The sequence below is a fragment of the Sapajus apella genome, unplaced genomic scaffold, assembly GCF_009761245.1.
Source record: "Sapajus apella isolate SASKATOON/1434 unplaced genomic scaffold, GSC_monkey_1.0 scaffold13, whole genome shotgun sequence".
Taxonomy (NCBI): domain Eukaryota; kingdom Metazoa; phylum Chordata; class Mammalia; order Primates; family Cebidae; genus Sapajus; species Sapajus apella.
Genome location: NW_022436953.1, coordinates 35,244,488 through 35,266,174, shown reverse-complemented (window position 1 = coordinate 35,266,174; position 21,687 = coordinate 35,244,488). Strand labels below are relative to the sequence as shown.

At 60.0% G+C, this 21,687-nt stretch overlaps 1 protein-coding gene across 4 annotated transcripts in view; it reads right to left on the bottom strand.

Annotated features, from left to right (window-relative positions):
* Nucleotides 1–4,816: 4,816 nt before the first annotated feature.
* The window catches only part of PWWP2B (PWWP domain containing 2B), a 32,559-nt gene continuing 15,688 nt past the window's right edge, over nt 4,817–21,687 (bottom strand). For 3 of the 4 annotated variants that reach the window (XR_004270090.1, XM_032282051.1, XM_032282049.1), the window contains one exon: nt 13,517–14,298. The gene's annotated coding sequence lies outside the window, so the exon portion shown is untranslated. Of the gene's footprint in view, nt 8,616–13,516; nt 14,299–21,687 lie in introns of those variants that run through there. The other variant, XM_032282050.1, reaches the window with a different exon arrangement.

Below are 21,687 nucleotides of genomic sequence, written 5' to 3'. Positions count from 1 at the left end.
GAGCCTGTGTGGACGGAGCCTGAGTGGACCGAGCCTGTGTGGACCGAACCTGTGTGGACCGAGCCTGAGTGGACCGAGCCTGTGTGGACCGAACCTGTGTGGACCGAACCTGTGTGGACCGAGCCTGTGTGGACCGAGCCTGAGTGGACCGAGCCTGTGTGGACGGAGCCTGTGTGGACCGAGCCTGAGTGGACCGAGCCTGTGTGGACCGAGCCTGAGTGGACCGAGCCTGAGTGGACGGAGCCTGTGTGGACCGAGCCTGAGTGGACCGAGCCTGTGTGGACGGAGCCTGTGTGGACCGAGCCTGAGTGGACCGAGCCTGAGTGGACCGAGCCTGTGTGGACCGAGCCTGTGTGGACTGATGGGGGCTTGGGGGCTGCGGGGGACAGCTGTGCCCCACAGACTGACCCTCAGGACGATTCTATTCTGTCCTTGGTGCCTCACAGGACTGGTGCCCCAGGCCTCAGAGTGAAACCCAGCCCTGCCCCACTGAGTCCAGTCCCTGGGCCTGCACCTCCTAGGTGGCCGGCCTGAGCGGTTGGGTGCCCAGGGACCTCAGGAGACAGGGATGGTGGAGGGGGGAGCCTCTGGGGAAGGGGTGCTAGTGAGCCTCAGGAGGAGGCCGAGCAGGGGTGGGGCACAGGGGTGTGGTGGAGAGGAAGCTTTGAGGAACTCCCCGTGATCTGAAGGCACCCTCTTCCTTCTCAGGACCTTCATGCCCCGCCAGGCCTGCCCGGCCCTCAGAGGATCTCAGCACCCTCACGGCTCCTGGCCAGGTCCGAACTCAGCCCGAGTGGTCCCTAAGGGCCTGCTGTCATTGGCTAAGGTGAGTTTGCCTGAAGGCTCAGGGCCCCTGGGGACAGGCTGAGGGGAGCAGCTGTGTTGCCAGGGACACAGCTGCTAGGTACTGGGTAGACAGGTTGCCCACCAGGGACCCTCAGGCACAACAGAAGCACACTCAGGACACATACGTGACACCCAACATGTGCACACACTGACACACATGTGCACAGAGACCCCAACACACGCTGACACATGTGCACACACATGCACAGAGACAAAATGACACCTCAACACATGCACACATGGGCACACATACACAGATACACAGACACCCAAACACACACTGACACACATGTGCACACATACACAGACACACAGACACCCCAACACACGCTGACACACACATGCACACGTGCACACACAGTGACACCTCAACACATGAACCACGTGCACATATACACAGATGCAGACACCCCAACACACACTGAAACACATGTGCACACATGCACAGACATGACAGTGCAGCACATGCACACATGGACACACGTGCACACATACACAGATACTGAGACCCCAACACATGCTAACACACATGTGCACACACATGCACACAGAGACACAGTGACACCTCAACATATGCACACGTGGACACACGTGCACACATACACAGATACAGACACCCCAACACATGCTGACACACATATGCACACACATACACACAAAGACACAGTAACACCTCAACACATGCACACATGGACACATGTGCACACACACACAGATACACACAGACACCCCAACACATGCTGACACACATATGCACACACATGCACACAGAGACACAGTGACACCTCAACACATGCACACATGGACACACATGTGCACACATATGCAGATACACAGATACCCTGTTGGAAATAGATGCTCAGTGCCGCAAAGAAAAATTAGCACTGAGGCAAAGGAGTTTTAGCAACGTAGTTTTTACTTCCTGGACTTCAGGAAGGGCACTCTCACTAACCATCTTGCCTCAGGAGTACAATGAACAAAGAAAAACACACAAATTTATCCCGTACACATTTGGGGTCGTTCTTACTGCTGTGTCTGATCTCCATTGGCTGGAGTCGGACCTCACAATCTAAACTAAAACTCCATTGCCTCACAACGTAAAACTTTTCTAAGCAGGTAAAAGCCATGGAGAGCAGGGACACGCCTGTGAGCACGTCCAGCACAGATATCTTGGTGAAAGTACAAGGACACAGAGTGTACTAGGTGCCGGCAGGCATGGCACATCTGGCAGCCACATAGGATGGGGCTTCACAGAGTTATTAGCACACTTATTCTTTAACAAGAAAGGAAACTTTAAAGAGGAACTTTTGTACTTCCCACACATCCCAACACATGCAGATATAGACACACAGACACCCCAACACAGCTAACACACTGCACACATAAAGACAGTGACACCTCAGCACCTGCACACACAGACACACACATACACGGATACACAGACACCCCAACACATATGGACACATGTGTGCACACATATGCATATGTGGACACGCAGATACCGCAACACACACACTGACACACATGTGCTCACACATGCACACACACAGACACACACTCAGGACCCTCAGGCATGTGCCCTACAATGACCCGCAAACACACAGGCTCTCAAGGGTCCCCCCACATACACACCACCTCATGGACACACAACCCACAAACAATCCCACACCCTCCTGCGCCCTCTCTCACACACAGGCACACTCCCCCCACCTGGGTGTCCCCCGCCTGCACTTGCTGCAGCCCTGGGGAGCAGGCAGGCAGGCCTGGCAGGCTGCTGCAGTTTCCCTGGAAACGCTGTCACCATGGTGGCTTTGCAGAGCCTGGGGTGCAGCTGCAGCCCAGAGCCCACCCTGGAGCACAGGCAGCCAGTGGGCATGGACTGGACATGGAAGAGACGCCTGGTGGAGGGCTCAGGTGGGCGGGGGACAGGCCCCAAGAGACACAGTGGGGCCAGGGCAGCTCACTCTGCGGCTTGGTTGTGCCATCCCTGCCATCCCCTGACTGGAGGAAGTGTGCCCCACCCTGCCCCTGCCTGCCCAGGTCAGCGGTGCCCACAGGCAGAATTGCTTCCTGAGCCCCCTTTTCTCCTGGAGACAACACAGGCCACAGGAGGAAGGAAGGGGCTGGGGAGAAGACGGGGCCTGCAGCCTGGCTCGCTGGGAGGAGGGGTGGATGGGGACCAAGAGCCAGGAATCCGGCATAGCCGGGAGGAGCCAGTGAGCCAGGGCAAGGGGTTAAGTTGGACCCTGATCTCCTGGGCAGGGCGCTGTCCTGGGCCTCGGCTGGGGCCTGATCTCCTGGGCAGGGCGCTGTCCTGGGCCTCGGCTGGGGCCTGATCTCCTGGGCAGGGTGCTGTCCTGGGCCTCGGCTGGGCCAGATGAGGGACTGAGTCCCAAGGCCCTGTGTTGGCAGCGGAACCACCTCTGCCATCCCGGGCACTGTGGGGTATGGTCCCAGGGCCTCCCCACTGGAACGAAGGCCAGGCAGGGCCAGCAGGTGGGAGCACCCAGGCATGTGCAGAGGGTTCATGCTGCCCACAGTTGCCAGGCTGCAGGGACAGAGCATGGGGGCTACCTCTGGGGCTCTTGGTAGGACATGGGGCTGTGCTGGGAGGCCCAGACATCAGGGAGGGGGGATGGGCTTGGAATGGGGATTATTAAAAGTCATGGTGGGGAGGACAGCTGACCCCTGTCCTTCTCACAGGGGGTCTCCAGCACACCCTGCTGCCACTGGCCCCTCGGCCTGGAGCCAGACTCCATGGTGGAGAGGGTGATGGGACAGTCAGAGGCTGAACTGCTGGATGCAGGTTGACATTTGAAGCCTGGCCTGAGGGAGCTGGGCTTTCCCTCGGGCACCGGACTGGACAGGCCACCCAGCTCCTGGCTCTGCCTCCCTCTTGCGTCTGGTGTCAGGACTGATGGGTGGTCAGGGTGCCTGCTGTGAGCTAAGGCCTGACTGGCCCTGAATTCTGGGACCCACACAGAGGGAAGCGACATCTGTGGTCCTCGGAGGAAGGAGTTGAAACAATTAGGGCAGAAAATGGGATGAGTGGGCACGGGTGGGAGAGCACGGCCGGCCGAGGGCGCCTGGGGTGAGGAGTGAGCAGGGACCCTGTGCAGCATCTCCGGCTTGGACTGAAGCCGCCAGGGTACACCCCGAGGGCTGGTAGAGTGCCCAGAGCCACATGACTGAGGCTACCTGTCCTCCAAGCCCGGCTGGATCCTCCTCTCTCTCCAGAGCCTGTGTGTTCATCCACACACTCCCCGTTTCCCAAGGCAGGAGGATTGCGGGATGGGAGCCAGGCCAGGCCCAGGCCACATCTGCTCTGCACAGCTTGTCTGTGAGGTGGTGCTCACAGCCCTTCCTCCAGAAACATCCGCAGCAGCCCAGCCCCTCCCAGGCAGCCCCGCACACAGGCACGCACGAGGAGGCTGCGAGGAGTGTGCCAACAGCAGCATCGACAGCAGCAGTGCTGACAAGGGCGTGATGATGACGAAGACGGTGATGGTGGTGAGACGAAGGTGATGGTGACAGTGATGGTGACAGTGATGGTGATGGTGACGGTGACAGTGATGGTGACAGTGATGGTGACGGTGATGGTGACGGTGACGGTGACAGTGATGGTGACGGTGATGGTGACAGTGATGGTGACAGTGATGGTGATGGTGACGGTGACAGTGATGGTGACAGTGATGGTATGACGGTGACGATGACATGATGAAGGTGGAGTGATGGTGATGAGACGAAGGTAGTGATGATGATGGTGATGGTGATGGTGACAGTGGTGACGGTGACAGCGATGGTGATGTGATTGAGATAGTGATGGTGTGATGATGGTGACGGTGGTGACAGTGGTGACGGTGACAGTGATGGTGATGTGATTGAGATAGTGATGGTGTGATGATGGTGACGGTGGTGACAGTGGTGATGGTGACAGTGGTGACAGTGACAGTGATGGTGATGTGATTGAGATAGTGATGGTGTGATGATGATGATGATGATGGTGATCGTGGCACACCTGAGCTAACTTTTTAGGCCAGCAGCGCCCCCTGCCACTTGCCGGACCCCCAAGGCACCTGCACGCTGCTTGTTCCACTGCGTTCTCCCAGCTCTTGAGCAGTTACTCCCCCAGTCACAGGAAGACACTGAAATGCAGCCGTCGTGCCCGGCGTGTGGCTGGGCATTAATTACACCTCCTTTTGCAAAGTCGAATCCACTTCTCCTGATTAATCTGTTTTCTGTCGGTGTGAGATAATTGGATTCGCTTGGAATTGGCTGTGCACACAGAGCCGTCAGAAGCCTACGTGACCACTTGTAATGGTGGAGATGTTGAAAACAACGCACCTTGTTTTGAAAACGCATTTGAAGTCCCTGTTGGCTCACGTTCCTTTTCTGCACAAGCTTTCTGGAGCGGGGTTTCTTCATGCCTGGGGGCTGTGAACTTGGACAAGGAAAAGCAGCGTCTCTATCTTACGAAGCTCAAACTGAAATCTGCCATTTCCTCCCGTGAGGAGCGACAGCCATTCCAGGGCCTTGGCTCTAATAGAAAACACAGACGTTTCTGTGTCACTTTGTGGTGGCTGCAGGATTTTTAGACTGTCCATGCTCACCTCAGCCTCTAAACCTCAGGGGCTCTGGGCGCTGGGCCGTATCATCCAGAGCAACATGTAACGCATCCACAGCCACCCCACACGTCTGCCTCGTTGATATTCTGACGTCTGTTTCACTACGACTGTTTTCCTCGGTACATGTTTCTGTCCACGTAAATCAGTAATGAATAGTGGAGTGCAGGGATTTTTAGGGCAGTGAAGTTATTCAATATGACGCCGTGATGGGGGACACATGCATCACGCGTTTGTCAGAACTCACAGGTCTACAGCAGCGCTCCCCAGCGTTTTTGGCACCAGGGACCAGTTTTATGAAAGACGTTTTTTCTACAGACCAGAGGCTGGGGGATGATCTGGGGATGAAACTCTCCCGCTGCAGACCCCCAGGCAGTAGATCCTCCTGACGAGCTGGAAGCCCAGCTCCCCGGCATGGGCAGTTCCCAGAAGGGCTTCTGCTCCATGAGACTTTAACGCTGCTGCTGACCTGACGGGAGGCAGCACTCGGGTGGGGACACCTGCCTGCCGCGCTCACCTGCTGCTGTGTGGCCAGCTTCCTAACAGGCCATGGACTGGCACCAGTGCCAGTGCCAATGGTGGGCATGATGGGCACTGTAGGTGGGGATGCAGGAAACTCTCCCTGCTACCTGCTCCCGGCTCTGTAAACCAAAAACTGCTCTCCAAAATAAAGTCTATTTGCTTTTTTAAAACAAACTATTAATTATGAAAAAAATTATCCCCATGCTACCAAAATGCTCCCCACACAGGGAGCACTGCAGATGCCCCAGGGACAGGGCAGTTGGCCCCAGCTCAGCCAGCCCAGCCCCTTGCCAGCAGGCATGCAGCCCATGCCTGCTGCAACAGGGGAGCAGTGCTGGCCTCTGTCCTGCGGCAGCGTGGGCCACCTGGGCCGCCACAGCCCCTGGCTCTGTGGCCAGGTACAGCCACCGCAGTGAATACCTCCGGAGGTGGCCCTGCAAGGAAGGAACATTTCGGCATCCACACGGCACGCGCACACGCATGGGTCCACCATGGCACACGTGTGTCAGCATCAGCAGCCCCACTCTAAGACAGGCCCAGCATGCTCCATCCCCAGCTCTGAGGATCTGAAATTCCTCCTTAGCCAAAATCTTTCCATTCAAAACGCACACGTGTTTTGTTTTCACAGTCGTTACATCCAAAGTAATTAAACCAAAAAGCTCATTTCTGGAAAGAGACAAAGTATTTTGAGTTTCTACATCAATATTTAACATCTGCCTAACATTCTACATACTGCCCTGGTGGGTGATGATTTCTACGCTCCATAAAGGTGAACCCAGCCACAAATCCCTAGAGAAAGAAATACATTTTCTTGTGAGAATCAACTGTAGCATCTGTCTTAACATAGAGTTTGATAGAATTTTCTTTTTCTTATTTAAAAATCTCAGAGCCAAATTCAGTTCAACAATCAAGCTAAATGATTAGCCCACTTTAGAGCTAACGTGACTGAAGTTGGAATTTAACACATGAAACATTTCAGGGGAGAAGTGCGGAGTATGAGACAGAAAGGCAGCTTCCCCTGGAACTCAGCCTGCAGTGGCTGGAGGAAAATGCGCCAATTAGCAGGGGCTTCGATCACGCCAATGTGACAGCTCAGAACATTTGCTGGAAGAGAAAGGAATACTTTGCTCCCCTTCCTGCAGAAACCAAGCCATGCAGAATAAAACTGCAGGCCCAGAGGACACACCAGGGCCTGTAAGGACAGTGCTGGCTGGTGCAGACCCCCCTGCGCTGGGCCCCTGTGTGCTTGTGCCCATCCAGAGATGCCTTGGGGCCACAAATGCTGAGGGCATGTCCAGGGAGCAGGTGAGGCGGAAACACTAAGGCAAGTACTGCCTTCAGGGACACCCGGCTTGTGCCTGCCAGAGCACATCTGCCTGGCACCGGGGCTTCCGGGACCCCACTGCTGAATGCCAGGCTGCCTGGGCAGAGGACAGGCTGCGGGAATGGGCTTCAAGCCCTTGTTGGTTTCCTCTCCAGCCATAGTGGGACACACTTTGATGGGGTGGTGGGGCCCTACTCACCCCGTGGGCAGTCACTGCTTGGAGACACCCTGGCTGCCCGGATGCCCAGGCTGGGCCTCCCCAGGGTCCGCGTGCATCCCATTTGGAGTCCCCACCATGCCCACTGCCCTCTCCCCAGCTGCTCTGGTGGGTGGGGTGCTGGTCTACCAGGGTGGAGCAGGGCCCCCCCAAGACACCAGGAAGTTCAGCACCTGCTCTTCAGGCTGAAGCTGACAGCTGGACCACATCCACTTGCCTGGGACTGCAGAGCACAACCTGGCACCTTCCTGAAGATGACGCACGTGATCACGACCCACAGGACCCAGGGGTTCCACCCCAGGGTGAGCCCAAGAGAAGCGAAAACGCACAGCCACACAGAGACTGCACGGAAGTTCACGGCAGCTTATGCACAGCAGCCAAAAGGCAGACAGCCCGCACGTCCACAGACTGACAGATGGACAGACGCCGTGTGCTCACCTACGTGGGGAGCATCATTCAACATAGAAAGGAATGGGGCACCGACACACACTCCAACACGGGTGCATTGGGAAAGAGCCGTGCTTGGCGAAGGAAGCCAGACACGCCACACACGACTGCACAGCACACGGATCCCATGTTACACACGATGGTGCATCAAACACAACCGCACATCACACGGATCCCATGTTACACATGATGGTGCATCACACAACCGCACATCACACGGATCCCATGTTACACATGATGGTGCATCACACACAACCGCACGTGACACGGGATGCACGTCATACACAGTCGCATCTCACACACAACCACACAGCACACGATCCCATGTTACACACAACCATATCACACACGTCACACAGATCACATGGAACGTGTTACATACAATCATAAATCACACACAACCACACGTCACATGGAAGGCATGTCACACACAACCATATCTCACACACAATCGCATGTCACACGGAACACCAGAACGGGGAGCTTCCCAGAGACAGAGCAGGCGAGGCACTGCTGAGGCCTGGGGTGGAGAGCGGCGCTGAAAGCTGCGTGGCTTCTTTCCGAGGGGGGACATGTTGTAACGGGCCTGTGGGGAGGCTGCAGGTCGTAAACACACTGCGAACCGTGGAGGCGTCCCCTGGAAGGGCAGGAATCCTATATGTGACTCACGTTTCAAACAGAGCTGTTTTTTCAAAAAGACCTGGTTCCCATCTCCCCCGAGGCTTCAGGGACTCCTGGTGCTTGTCCCTGTCACAAATCCTCACCCCAAAATCACACAGCGAACACCTCAAATAAATCATTAGGGCTGTTCTCTTTGTAGCAAGCCAGCACTCGGAGAAATCCATGCTTGAAACTGATCCAAACCGATCAGGGGCCAAGGGCTGGTTGATCTTCTCCACAGCTGGCCCCTGAAAATGTTCTTTGCGGCTGGCAGCGAGCAGTTTGCGTCTGCCTGTGCCATCTGCCATGACTGTCCCCTCTGGGGCTCCCATGGGGGCTGCAGGCTGGACGGGGCCAGGAGGGAGGGGACGGACAGCTGGGAGGACGATGCCCACACTCCACAGTGACAGGAGACAGGCGTTGGCTTGGGCAGAGCTTCGGTGACCTGCCCAGGTTTTCTTCCCCAATTCAGGCCCCAGCTGCGTCTGCAACCCTCACGCCCCAAAGCCTTCTCCTCTGCAGGGGGGACATCCCCTCCTGCCTGGCTGTCAGGACTCAGGCAGACTGGACACAGCTCTGCATCAGCTCTCGGCTCCCACAGAGAGGCCTGCAGCCCGGGGGCAGCTTCCACTGGGCCTCCTGGACCTGTGTCCCCAGCCATGCTGACCACACCCACTGCACCACCCCCACAGTCCTCCCCCAGGCCCTCGGCCCCCACAGGCCTCTACCTCCCTGTCCTGGTGCCCCTCTGCTGTCTGTGGGTCTCCATGGGTCACCTCGCTGCCCTGCTTATCTCCCTGTCCTGGTGCCCCTCTGCTGTCTGTGGGTCTCCATGGGTCACCTCGCTGCCCTGCTTATCTCCCCATCCTGGTGCCCTCCCCCTCTGAGAGTCACCACACTGCTCCCTCATCTCCCCATCCTGGTGCCCCCTCTGCCCTCCAAGGGTCATCCCAGCCACTCCCTCATCTCTCAGGCCTTGTCCCTGCCCAGCAGCGAGTTGAGAACTGGATCCACTCCTGGTCCTCCTGACTCCCTTGGGACTATCTCTCTCACCTCCCCAGCCTTTCCCACGCTCCCTCCCCCGCCCCCCCCCCCCTCCCCCCCCCGCCCCTCCCACCTTCCCTCCCCAGCCCCTCCCACCTTCCCTCCCCAACCCCTCTCAGCCTCCCTCCCCAGCCCCTCCCACCTTCCCTCCCCAGCCGCTCCCACCTTCCCTCCCCAGCCCCTCCCACCTTCCCTCCCCAGCCCCTCTCAGCCTCCCTCCCCAGCCCCTCTCAGCCTCCCTCCCCAGCCCCTCCAGCCTCCCTCCCCAGCCCCTGCAGCTGTGGACACTGACCTGGCTATGGGGCTCCTAGGCCCCTTAGGCTTCAGGCCTTCGGCCCTGCCCACCAGCCACACCCAGGAAGGAAGGAAGCCCCCACTGCCCCGCCCCCTTGAGGCCCTGCAGGGAAGCCCGCCTGCCTCCCTTGGTGGGTGGGAAACTGGCCGCCCTGGGCGAGGCCTGAGGGCCTCACGCGCCTCCCTCTGCGGATCAGTCTGGGGCTAAAAATAACTCTGCTGGGGCAGAGGCTGGCTGGGGAGGCCGCCTCCGCAGGGTGGGGGGGTGTGACGGGAGACAGGCCTGTGACAGCCTCAGCGGGAGCCCAGGAGCAGTGGCCCCAGAGGCCGAGCAGGAGGGCTGCTGATCTGACCTCCCACTGCAGAGAGGCTGGGCAGGGAACAGGAAGTACGTCTGGGGTGAGGGCGGTGGCCCCCAGCTGCAGCACCCCCCTCCACTTCCAGCCCTGTATTGATCCGAGTGAAGCTCCTTGGGGCACAAAGAAGCTTAACCCTCCTGAGCAGACAACGGCCGCCCTTAGGCCAGGGCAGGACCCTTTCCCATGGCTGGGGGTGGGGCTGGGGATGCAGGGTGCAGGGAACCCAGCGGGAGAACCCAGCCCTGCCAAGGCCCTCCCTCAGTGTCCACAGGGAGATGCCCGCGACCCCAGGCAGCTGTTGGCACCTCGGACCTAGGGCAGGAAGGGGAGGGAGCCCCCGGCCACAGGAAGCCACAGAAGGGTGAGCTGGGCACAGAGCTTCCAGGGTGGCACAAGGCCAGGTCTGCAGAGCAAACATCTGTTAATGCCCAGAAAACTCACCGGGAAGTAATGTGCAGAAGGCCGCCAGGGTGGGAGATTGCGGAGTTTCTAATTCCTTTTTTTTTGCCTTTCTTTATTTTGCCAATTTTCTACCACCAACAGAGGTCTATTTGATAATCAAAGAAACAAAAAACCCTTCAGAAAAGGGAAGCGCTGGCTGAGCTCCTGGCCATGGTGCCATCCCAGGCAGGACTTGGAAGGGTCTGGGGCTTTGGGGTCCGGGAACCAGCTGGGGCCCCTCAGGCCTCAGCCTCCCTAGCTGTAAAGCTGTAATGCAGCCCCAGTGAGGGCACCTCACCTGCTCTTGCCCCTCCCCCTCCTCCCTGCCTCTCCCCAGCCATCCACCCCCACCCACCAGGGCCAGGGCTGTGCCGCCTGCACTGCGGAGGTGCCTGCCCAGCCCCACACAGCCAGGCCACAGGGCTGGAGCCCAGGGCAACCCAGGCTCGGCCCCAGAAGGCAGGCCGCGACTCCAGCCCAGGAGCCCACACGGGCCTCGGCTGCTTCCCGGCCCACTCCAGCCTCCCCAGAGGAGGTGGGTGGGCGGGCGGTTGTGGGCAGGGCCTCTGGGAAATGGGACCAGCAGAAACGGGCCACCTGGGGGAGGACCTGCAGCAAGAGGAGGAAGAGGAAGAGGGCCAGAGAGCAGCGCCAAGGCCACGCCAGCTCCTGCTGCCACCCCGGCTCTGCCACCCCTGGCCACGCCAGCTCCTGCTGCCTAACTCTGTCTAGAGTGGGTTGAAAGTGTGACCTTCGGAGGTAGGGATTGGGGTTCAGTCTGGGACCAGTGAGTGACAGAAAACAGACCATGGTCCCCCCACCTGCCACAGTCCCCCCATCTTCCACCCCGAGTCCCCCACCAGCCACCCCGTGTCCCGCCATGCAGCCTGCTGCATGTCCAACACAATGACAGCTGGCGTCGGCAGAGGAGGGTCGGCGGCGCTGGCGGAGACGAGGTGCTGGCGACCCTGTGGAGCTCATCATTCCAGCAGCGACTTCCTGCTGTCGGAGGCGTCGTCCCGGGCCCCCAGCACAGCGCTACTGGGGCCACACACGTAACCCACCCCAGAGCCCCTTTGAAGGTGAAAGGGACAGAGCTCTCACCACGACAAACCCTGCGTAGACAGCCAGGGGTGGCGCGGCCCGGCTGTTCTGAGCAAGGAGGTCTGCCGGGTGGTACCCTTGGGAGGCCGGACCCAGGGCAGGGCAGACCCGAGCAGGAGAGGCCCAGCAGCAGCTCCCAGCAGCCCTGCCGAGGCCCCAACTCCCCCCGCCTCACACCCCTCTTTGCACTCAGGACCTCGTCCTGACTAGGTTGACTCCCCAGGTGCCCCCTCCTATAGATGTACAAAACCCTGCTCCCTTCCCAGCCGGAATTCTTTCCCAGCTCAGCCTTCCTGGGGAGTCCATGGGCGGAAGGGTGGGGATTCAGGACCTGGTCCCGCCCGGCCTGACTGCTGGGTACTGGCAGCCGGGGAGCCCACCTCCCTGGGTCTCTGCTCCTCGCTGGATGAAAGCCCCAGCCCTGGCTCGCAGGGACTCGGGGTTGAAGGACAAGGGCTGGGGCTGGGCCTGCAGAGGAGCTGCGGGTGGCGGGTCAGTCCTGGCCTCAGGCTGGGAGGCGGGTCCAGCGGCTCTCACCTGCAGGGCTAGGCTCTAGCCGCTGGCTCGGCAGCTGGGGGTGAATGTGCCCGGGCTGCACACATCTTTTGTCCCAGGGGTGAGGCCTGCTCCTTCCCTGGGACACACACATTTCTTGAAGCAGTGCCAAGCGTTAGGAAGGCCCTGCCACGTTGCCGCCTCAGCACTTCCCCCAAATCCAGGCAGCACCCCAGCGGCAGGTCAGGCAGAGGCAGCCTCTGGGCACCGGAGCTCAGAGGGCATTCCCGAGGGTCAGGGCCCTGACTCTGCGGCACCCACATGGGCAGGGCCGGGGTGGGGGGACAGAGCCGCTCTTATTCCTCCCACATCTCAGCTCTGCTCTCCTTGAGCCCCTCCCTGGATTTTCAAATGCTTCCCAGGCCCCTTGGACCTGGAGGGCCTCAGGAGATAGCCCAGCCCCTCCAGGAGGAAGTGATTCTGGGTGGTTTTGGTGGAGAAAAGGCTCTGCTGCTACAGATAGGTTTGAAAATCATGCTCCTCCCACAAGTCAGGTCCAGGACCACAGGAAACCACGAGGGTCGTACCCCACGTGGCCTGGAGAGGCCCTCCAGACGTACTGCTCCCCCACCCCCACACGATCGTTGCTGAGAACAGTGATGCCTTTAGAGCACAGAATGTTCTAGCAAAACTGGAAACAAGCAAAGCCACCATCGTCGTCTCTGGGATGTCCCTTGGTTCTGAATGAGCAAATCGAGAAACAGGAGATGAGAGGTTTCCCTCGAATAAACAAGGAACGCAGTTCCCCACGTGCACAGTACCGCCTGGACCCGGAAATCCCAGCGTCCACCGGAAAGCCAGTCGGGTGGCCTGGGACGGGGACTCAGTCCACAGCCCTCCTGGGGCTCAGGGCAGCAGCCAGCACCCCTCCTGGAGGCAGCCGGCGGGGGCGTCACCCCAACCCGTGCGACCGCGGACCCCGCACAGCATGCCCAGGGGACGAGGGCCCCTTCAGCCCGACGCCAACACTCGCGTGAGTGTGAACTGCAGCTGCCGAAGTCACAACTTCAGCAATGGCAACAGGTTTCTCTTTGTTTTTGTTTTTACATTTAAACAAAGAAAAAGCAGATTAATTTTTTTCTTTTCTTTCTTTATTCTTTTTGGTCTTTAAAGTGACAAAAAGGAGGAAAAGGAACGCACTCTTACAAAACAGAGCAAGTTTCTTCTCCTTTTACTGTTGAAGCCCGGTTTCCTGGGGTGGCCCTTTGCCTCCTCCACACAGTACTGGTCACTTGTAGCAGCATCTGGGGGACAGGTGGCCTTGCAGGCCGGGTGACGGGTGCCAGTGGGACCCACCATCTGGGATGAACTGGGAGCGGGAGACGGCGGGCGGTGCACAGAGACCCCGCACCTGAGGGCTGGGGAAGAACCCCACACGTGCAATTGGGATTTTCTGAAGCCTGAAGGAGACCAAGCTGAGCCTGTGAGATGCCTGTGTCCGGGACCCTGAGGTGGGGCACAGCCGCCCACACCAGCAGCTGGGTGAGGCTGGGGTGCCAGGCCTGGCTCCCCCACGGGTCCTCAGTGTGCAAGGCAGCAGGCAAGGCTGGGGCGGCAGGCCTACTTCCTCCACGGGACCCCAGCCCACCAGGCAGCAGCAGCAGCCAGCATGTCACGAGTTCCGGCTGCCTCCTGAGCCAGGGCAGCCACAGGCTGAGTGGCGGGAAGAAACATACTCAGCGGGAGGAGCAGCTGGGCTCAGGGTCATCCCCTCCCTGGACACACCGCTGGTCCCGGGGGCCTCACGTCAGGCCGACCACCATGCCCAGTGGGCTGTGTCTGCAGCCGGCCGGAAGGCTGGAGGAGTCCCTGGAAGGAGGCCGGCAGCTCCAGGACGGCAGGTGCACCCTCATCGTCGCTGACCTCGGGAGAAGGAGAAAGAGGCAGAGGCTAACGCAGGGTTGAGTACAGGGGACCAGCCCCTTGGGGTCTGAGCACCAGGCCAGGGTGCCTCTAGAGGGTCTGAGGCTCATCTGGGATCCCCAGAACCCCCCAGCGCCCGCCGGCCCTCAGCGCTCCAGTGTCCCACCTCCCTCAGTGCCCACAGCCCGGCTGTGCTGGGGGAGACTGCAGGGTCTTCCTTGCTCAGGGATTTCGACCACAGGACTCGCCCTGAAGTCCCGAGGTCCACAGGCCCAAAACGCTGGGCTGCAGAGAAGACAGCGGATCCGGTGCCTTGTGGCCTCTGGTGGGGGCTGATGGCCATGCCTGTGCTGGGCTCATGGTGCAGAAGGACCCCCATGCACGACTGTCTGGGGGCCCTCGCGTGCACTGATGGCCCCGTGGAGACCCAAGCCTGGGGAGGAGCCCCAACCGCCCTCCACCAGGACACATCCTCACACACAGGGGGTGGTCCCAGGGTGGGAGGGACGGCGAGGCCCTGAGAGGAAAACCCTTTCCCAGGTCTATGAGGGGCCCCAGGCGTCAGCCTTGCTTCCAGCACTCCCCACCTGAGCCCACACAGGCCCCGATGGCCACCCCTGGCAGAGAGAACTGGCTGGACAGATGGTCCCCTCAGCCCGGAGACCCAGGGCCAACCCTGGGCCCTCAAAAAGGCAGCCCCCAAATCCAGCAAACGGAAGGACAGACACTGTCAGCCTCAGTTCTCCACCAGCCAGCGGGCAGAAAGGGCGGGGACAGGAAAGGGAGCAGAGCCTGCGGAAGCCCAGGGCACAGGGGTGATGCCAGCCCTGCCACTCCTCCTGCCAGGAGGGAGGTGCCCCGTGGGCCCTGCCTGACCACAGCAGGGCAGGAGGGACCTGCTCCATCCCGGCCCTGCTGAGAGGCTGCTGCCACTTCCAGTGCTGCACTCACGGAAGCCCGAGCTGCCACGGCAGAAACTGCAACCACCCTGAGACCACCATGCTGTGAGGAAGCCCAGCGGCATGCGGGGAGGCCTGGAGGGCACCTGCAGGTGTGTGCTGTGTGAGCCTGCGGGGGGTGGATGTGTGAGTGTGAGTGACGGGCATTCCTGAGTGACAACATGGTAAACACTTCGAAGACAAGCACCAAGCCAGGATCAACGCCGCAGAGAAAGGGCCGGCACCACCTGTCATCCTCGACACGGACGGACCGAAATCATTCATATAAACACCAAGTCTCCAGTTAGCCAAACACAGTGTGTGTGTGTGAGTTTGTGTGTGTGTGTGTGCGCGTCTGTGAACAGTGGAGATCTCAGCCTCATCTTCATAGAAAAAGGCCGTCACCAATGTCTAAATGGAAAACTCAAGAATCAAGGAGCAGCAGAAGTGCAAGGTCTAGAAATATGAAGGTGGATTCCAGTCATTACACCCTACATGTGACCACTGGACTTTTAAAAGCTGAACGTTAGGCCGGGCGTGGTGGCTCACGCCTGTAATCCAAGCACTTTGGAGGCCAAGGCGGGTGGATCACCTGAGGTCAGGAGTTCAAGACCAACCTGACCAACATGGTGAAACCCCGTCTTTAAAAAAAAAGTAAAATAAAAGCTGAACGTCACAGTAAGATTGACACACACACAGATGAAAAAGAAGCTGCATTTTGGACCATCTCCCCTTTGTATCCGGGGGGCTGCAGGAAGCTGAGGGTCTCCATAGAGAGTCCAGCACAGCCCTGAGCAGTGGTGGCCCAGGCTCTCCCCACGCTGGTCCCCAGGCAGCCCCTCCGCTCAGGTGTGGGGACGGCCAGGACCCACCCTGTGCCTTCCCCCAGGGAGCCGGTGCAGGGCCAGCAGGTGGGGCTCAAGGACTCCTCTGCCAAGACCCAGCCTGCCCCGGCAGGGACACCGGCCTCCCCAGGCCTTCCAGCACAAGGCCACACCCGGCCCAGAGAAGACCCTGGGCAGGAGGAGTGAGGGAGACCCCAGAGCATCTCTTCCCAGCTGCCTTCAGCTGAGCTCAGTGCAGTGATGCCAGTGCCCCAGAGCTGTGGTGCTTTGGGGCACGTGGTGGCGCCAGGCAGTGGGGAGGGAAGGGGTGCGTGTCCGACCTCCGTCTGAATGGGTCACGATCCTGAAGGTCGGAAGGGGCTGCCATCTGCCATCACAACACAGCACACACAAACAGGCTCAGCCCCTCTGTGCCCCAGGGTTGGGGAGGTGACCTGACCCCATACGGAAGCCTGACTTTGGGGTACACAGGAGGACCCCCATTTCCTGACCTTTTGCATCCCAGTTGCCCTTGGGGGCTCCATCACAGCCTCCTCACCCAGAGCAGCCTCCATCCCAGGAAGCACCCCCAGCCTCCGGGGAAGCCAGCTGGAAGCTCTGGAGTGTCACAGACAACACAAGTTCTCAGCTGTCTCCAGAAGGGCCCACACCATGCTGCAGCATGTGGAGGGCACTGGACCCTTGCCACACACACACCAGAAAGACCTAGCTGGGCCCCAGATTAGCAGACCCTCCCACTCCAGGAGAGCTGTCCACCCAGTCCGGGGCACAGGGGAGTGGGGCGCGTGAGAGGCCCCACCTATGAGTGCTGCGGCAGCCCCTTACAAGGCACGACCTCCGGGCTTCTCGGGAAGGAGCCAGCACTCTCGTGAGTGCATGCAGTCGTGGGGGTGCCCGGTGCCCACCTGTCATGCTCAGGAGCTCTGTGGCTGGGCAAAATATGACACTTCAGGAAAGATCATGTGTGTATTTGCTGGTGGCCTGCTTTCCTGGGACCCCCGCCGAGTAACACCCCCAGGTGGCAGCCCTTGGGGACCAGGTTGTTGAAGACATGGGGCTGTTCTTCCTCTGCAGGTGCTCCCAGGACAGGGGTGGACACGTGGTCCCACAGCAGCACTGCCTGGAGGGCTGCAGAGACCCTCCCAGGCCCCGGCTGCAGCAGGGGTGGTAGGGGTGCTTGTGGGGAGACACAGGGGTCTGCCTGAAAGCGGGGCCGCCTGCTCTCAAACGCCCGGTGAGCAGAGGGAAGCCCCAGGACCGGCCCCCCAGAGAGGATAAGGAGGGCATGAGGGCAGCAGTGCCCACAGCCCGGGTGGTCAGGAGGACAGTGAGCCTCAGGGAACGAACACCAGGTGGGTGCGGCCACGTGTATGGGCCCCGTGCGCCTGTGACGTGGCACCACGGGGAGCCCCTTCTCTCAAAAGGTCAAGGAGCAGGGCCTGGGCCTGAGGCGGGGACCCCACGAGGCCCAGGGCCCTGCTGGCTGGGTGCAGTGCCCCGAGGTGGCCGGGTCTCCTCCGCCAAGGACCGTTGTCAAACAGTACCACCCTGGCCCTGGCCCTGGCCCAGTTGCCCGGCCCCAGCCCAGCTGCCCGGCCCCAGCCCTGATCACACTCCCTGCAGAGAGGTCAGGCTGCATCCATACCTGGCCAGGCAAGGGCAGAGGCTGGAGCAGACGCTGCACCCGCACAGCCTGGGGCAGAGGCTCCTGCCTGACTGGGCAGCCACTGCATTCCTTGCCTGGTGGAGTCACCGCCTGAGGGCCCCGGAGATGTCCACAGGGCGGACTCGGCCAAGGTCCGGGACCTGGGAGGTGTGGGGTCCAGCGTCCCGGAGATGAGATTCGCAGTTTTCGGATGCACATGGGGTCCTGCCTGGGCTGCGGGCACCCCGCCTGGCCGAGAGTGCACACGGTGTCCCGCCTGGGCTGCGGGCGCCCCGTCTGGCCGAGAGTACACACGGGGTCCCGCCTGGGCTGCGGGTGCCCCGCCTGGCCGACAGCGTTCTTGACCAACAGCGCCCTGCACCCAGCTCACCTGATCTCTGCGGTGCTGGGGGGCTCCTGAGGACACAGTGGCCAGCAGGACCCTCCTGTGCCCAGGCTTGGCCGCTACCAACAATCATAGCACCCACAGCTCAGCCTCGGTGCCTCCACAGCAGGCGGGGACAAGGGGCGTCCCACACACAATTTTCACTTCGACAAGCACCCAAGTGCTGTGCCTCACTGCCCCCAGACCAGGCCCAAGCCTGGGGGTGCCAGACCCAACCCAAGGCCATTCAGCAGCTGCGCTGTGAGGCCAGGCCAGACCTGACCCCCGGCGCTAATGTTGCCGAGAGGCTGGAACAGAGGCCCCGAGACCAGGGGCTCAGAACACAGGCGTCTGCTCTCCAGCTCCAGTGGCTGCAGGTCTGAGAGCAAGGTGCAGACAGAGCTGCGCCCTCAGGAAGCCGAGGGAGGGCCCTTCCCCCTTCCAGAAGCTCCTGGCTTTCCTGGGCTCATGAATGCGTCCCTGCGAGCGCCACCTCTGTCTCCGCAAGGCCGTCTCTGTGCATCTCTGACTCTCTGTGCCCAAATCTCCCTCTTCTCATGAGGGCACCAACCATTGGATTTAGGACCCACCCTCATCCAGTACGACCTCATCATAACTTGATTCCATCTGCAGAAACCCCACTTCCAAGTAAGTCCGGTTCACAGGGACTAGGGTGGACCTGAACATGTCTTTTGGGGGACATGATTCAACCTACTATCCCACCCCAAGATGGCACAACGGAGGCCAAGGGCAGTCCCGCCCCAGGGCCCAGGACAGCACCGTGCACTCTGGCACCGGCAGCAGGGTGTCTGTTTGTAGGAGTGGTATGTGTGCAGGTGGGTAGGTACCGGAGCACGCGGGGTTCAGGTGCACGTGCATACATGGGAGACCGCAGGCATGAGTAAGCAGGTACAGATATGTGTCTGAGTACGGGGTGTGGGCACACGTTCACGCGTGTGCATGTGTGTGCGTGTGCACCTGTGGGCAGGGTAAGCAACAGCCAGCGAAAGGCCAGGATCCCACCGAAGTGCAGGACTTTGAGGCTTCAGAATCTGAGAGATGAGTGAAAATCGGGGAGCTCACCACTGAGACACCACGTGCCGGTGAGGGGTGGCAGAAGAGGGCCCCGCCTCTGGAAGGCAGCCTGGGGTGCACGCAGCATTCGCACAGTCCATCAAGTGCACGGGCCCCACAGTCCTGCAGAGCCCAGGAGGCTCTCAGAAGCCGGGCTGACGCGGCCCCAGCCGAACGCCGGCCGAGAGCTGCCAGGGCACTGCCAGTGACTCCTGAGCAGAGCCATGCGTCAGCGCCTCAAAACCACGAGGCTTCACTGTCTCGGTCCCAGAATAACGTCCTCCGACCCTGCAGATTCTGTATGGGAAGCGGAACAGTCCCCTGTGCGAAACGTTTGCCGGAATTAGAGCTGGTCACGCAAATCCATTCCTACAAAGACCCTTTTCCGTTTCTCAGGAGGAAAAGGCAGCGGTGAGAACACCGCCCGAGCCACCTGCTCCACGGATGACAGGGAGGTGGAAGCTGCCCCTGGAATCGCAGCGGCTCCACCTAAGTGTCCTCTGGCCCCCGGGGTCCCTTCCAAACTGCTGGCGAGTCAACAGGGACTGGTCAGGAGGAGGCTGTTTGCTGTGGCACAGTGCGGTCCCCGCCACGCCTGGAACCCCTCTGTCCCCCACTTCTAATGCAGCAGCACTTTATGATTTGAAGGAGGCTCAAATCAAAGGCAACCGCACCTCCCTACCAAGAAGCACGCAGCTCCAGGAGATCGTTAAGGCTGCCTGGCCCCTCTCCATCAACAGCGGCGTGACCTTTGGAAATGTCGGTAAACATCCATCAGCCACTGTCCTCATTAGAAAAATGCAGAACGGGCTTGAAAGGAAACAGCCTGGATGGGCCCTTCGTCCCGACAGCAGCAGGGGCCTTCCCTCTCCCAGCAGCAGAGGCACCAGCTCAAAGGCCGAGCAGCCCTGGCCGCTGCTCACGTCTATCCTACCTTCCCGGCATGGCCCTCGCTCGCAGAGCTGAGCTCAGCTGCTCCCCCTCCATGAGGCCTCCAGGACACCAAGTGGTCTCAGGGACCTGGAGGCCTTGGGGCCCCGCCTGCCCGGGAGCCCTCTGAACCCCCACCTGGATGTGGGGGCGGAGTCTCTCGCTCACCCACCTCTCTCCCACCCCGCAGTCTCTGAGGCCCGAAGGACACCAGCACCTCCCAGCCTGGGCCAAGCTCCTCCAGGTGAGAAAGCTGGTGGCTCACACCCTCCCCACAGCCTGGAAAAAAGACTGGGACAGCCAGAGTCCCCCGAGGGAGGCGGTGAGTCTCCCGAGGGAGCCGGGTGTGTCCCACGGCTCCACACATCCCAAGCCCGCCATGCAGGAAGCGAGCCACGGGAAGGCCAGGGAGACCAGGACGGGAGTGGACCTGGGGCCGTGGAGGTGCCCACAGAAGCCTATCGTCATGGGTTTTAGAAAACGAGGCATCTCTAAAAATGGAGAGTGAATAAAACAAAGATGGCTGAGTGTGTTTTGAGGTCATGATTCTGCCGCAGACAGGAACGTGACACACACCCCAAAGGGCCAGACCCAGGGACGAAAAGACAGGCGGGGCAATCTCAGACATCCCTCAAGCCATCCGCGCTCACCCGCGGGCACCCGCCCTGGCCGATGGAGTTAGGGTGCTGTTCTTCCGAGACTATCATGCTGTATCATAACACAATAATATTAGATTATATATATTTTCCATAACGTGCCGTTATACTGTTACGTTACATACTTTACGAACCTATATTAAATTTGATACATTACCCATATATTAACCTTCCCATCGATAGAATTGATCATGTTAACATTAAGAGTCAAGATTTCTGGCATCAGACTCAAAAGCGAATCCTATCTGTGTCGCTTAGAAAAAGGCTTAGAAACAGCAGTGGCCCAGGGGCAGGCAGCAGGAAGCAGGGCTCCCCGGGATGTGGCTGCTCCGGGCCTGAGCCAGAAAATGTACAGAGGGAGCCCGGATGATGGGGCGTGGCAGGGGCAACACCGCCAGCAGGCTGCTGTGGTCACCACAGGACACGGGCGCCGGCCTCCGTCGGCGGACTCAAGATGGCACCGTCTGAGCACGGAAAGAGTAGCACTTGGGTGGGCTGAACCTATGTTAGCAAACACGTGCACTTTTATGAGACACACGTTCAGGAGGGACCCCTCAGGCACGCTGGAAGGGGCTCCGGAACCAGCCTGGCATCTGCCCCGGCCTCGTAAGGATCCCTCTGCAAGTGGGGCGTGGCCAGAAGCCTTGCTGCAGTGCCACTGAAAGCGGGTAAGAGGCTTTTTTTGTAAGAATCCAGTGAGTGAAGACTGTGGCCAGCACCTCGTAAGCCCTCATGAAAGAGCGTGTCAAAGCGATCACCGACGGTGGACGGAACCCCTGGGTGAACCCGACAGGGGACGGACTAGAAGGGATCAGGCTGACAATCCCAAGCCCAAACCCAACCCCGGGGCCTCCAGGAGAGGGCAGCCTCCACCGCCCCGGAGGGGTCCTGCTGAGAGGGCAGCCTCCACCGCCCC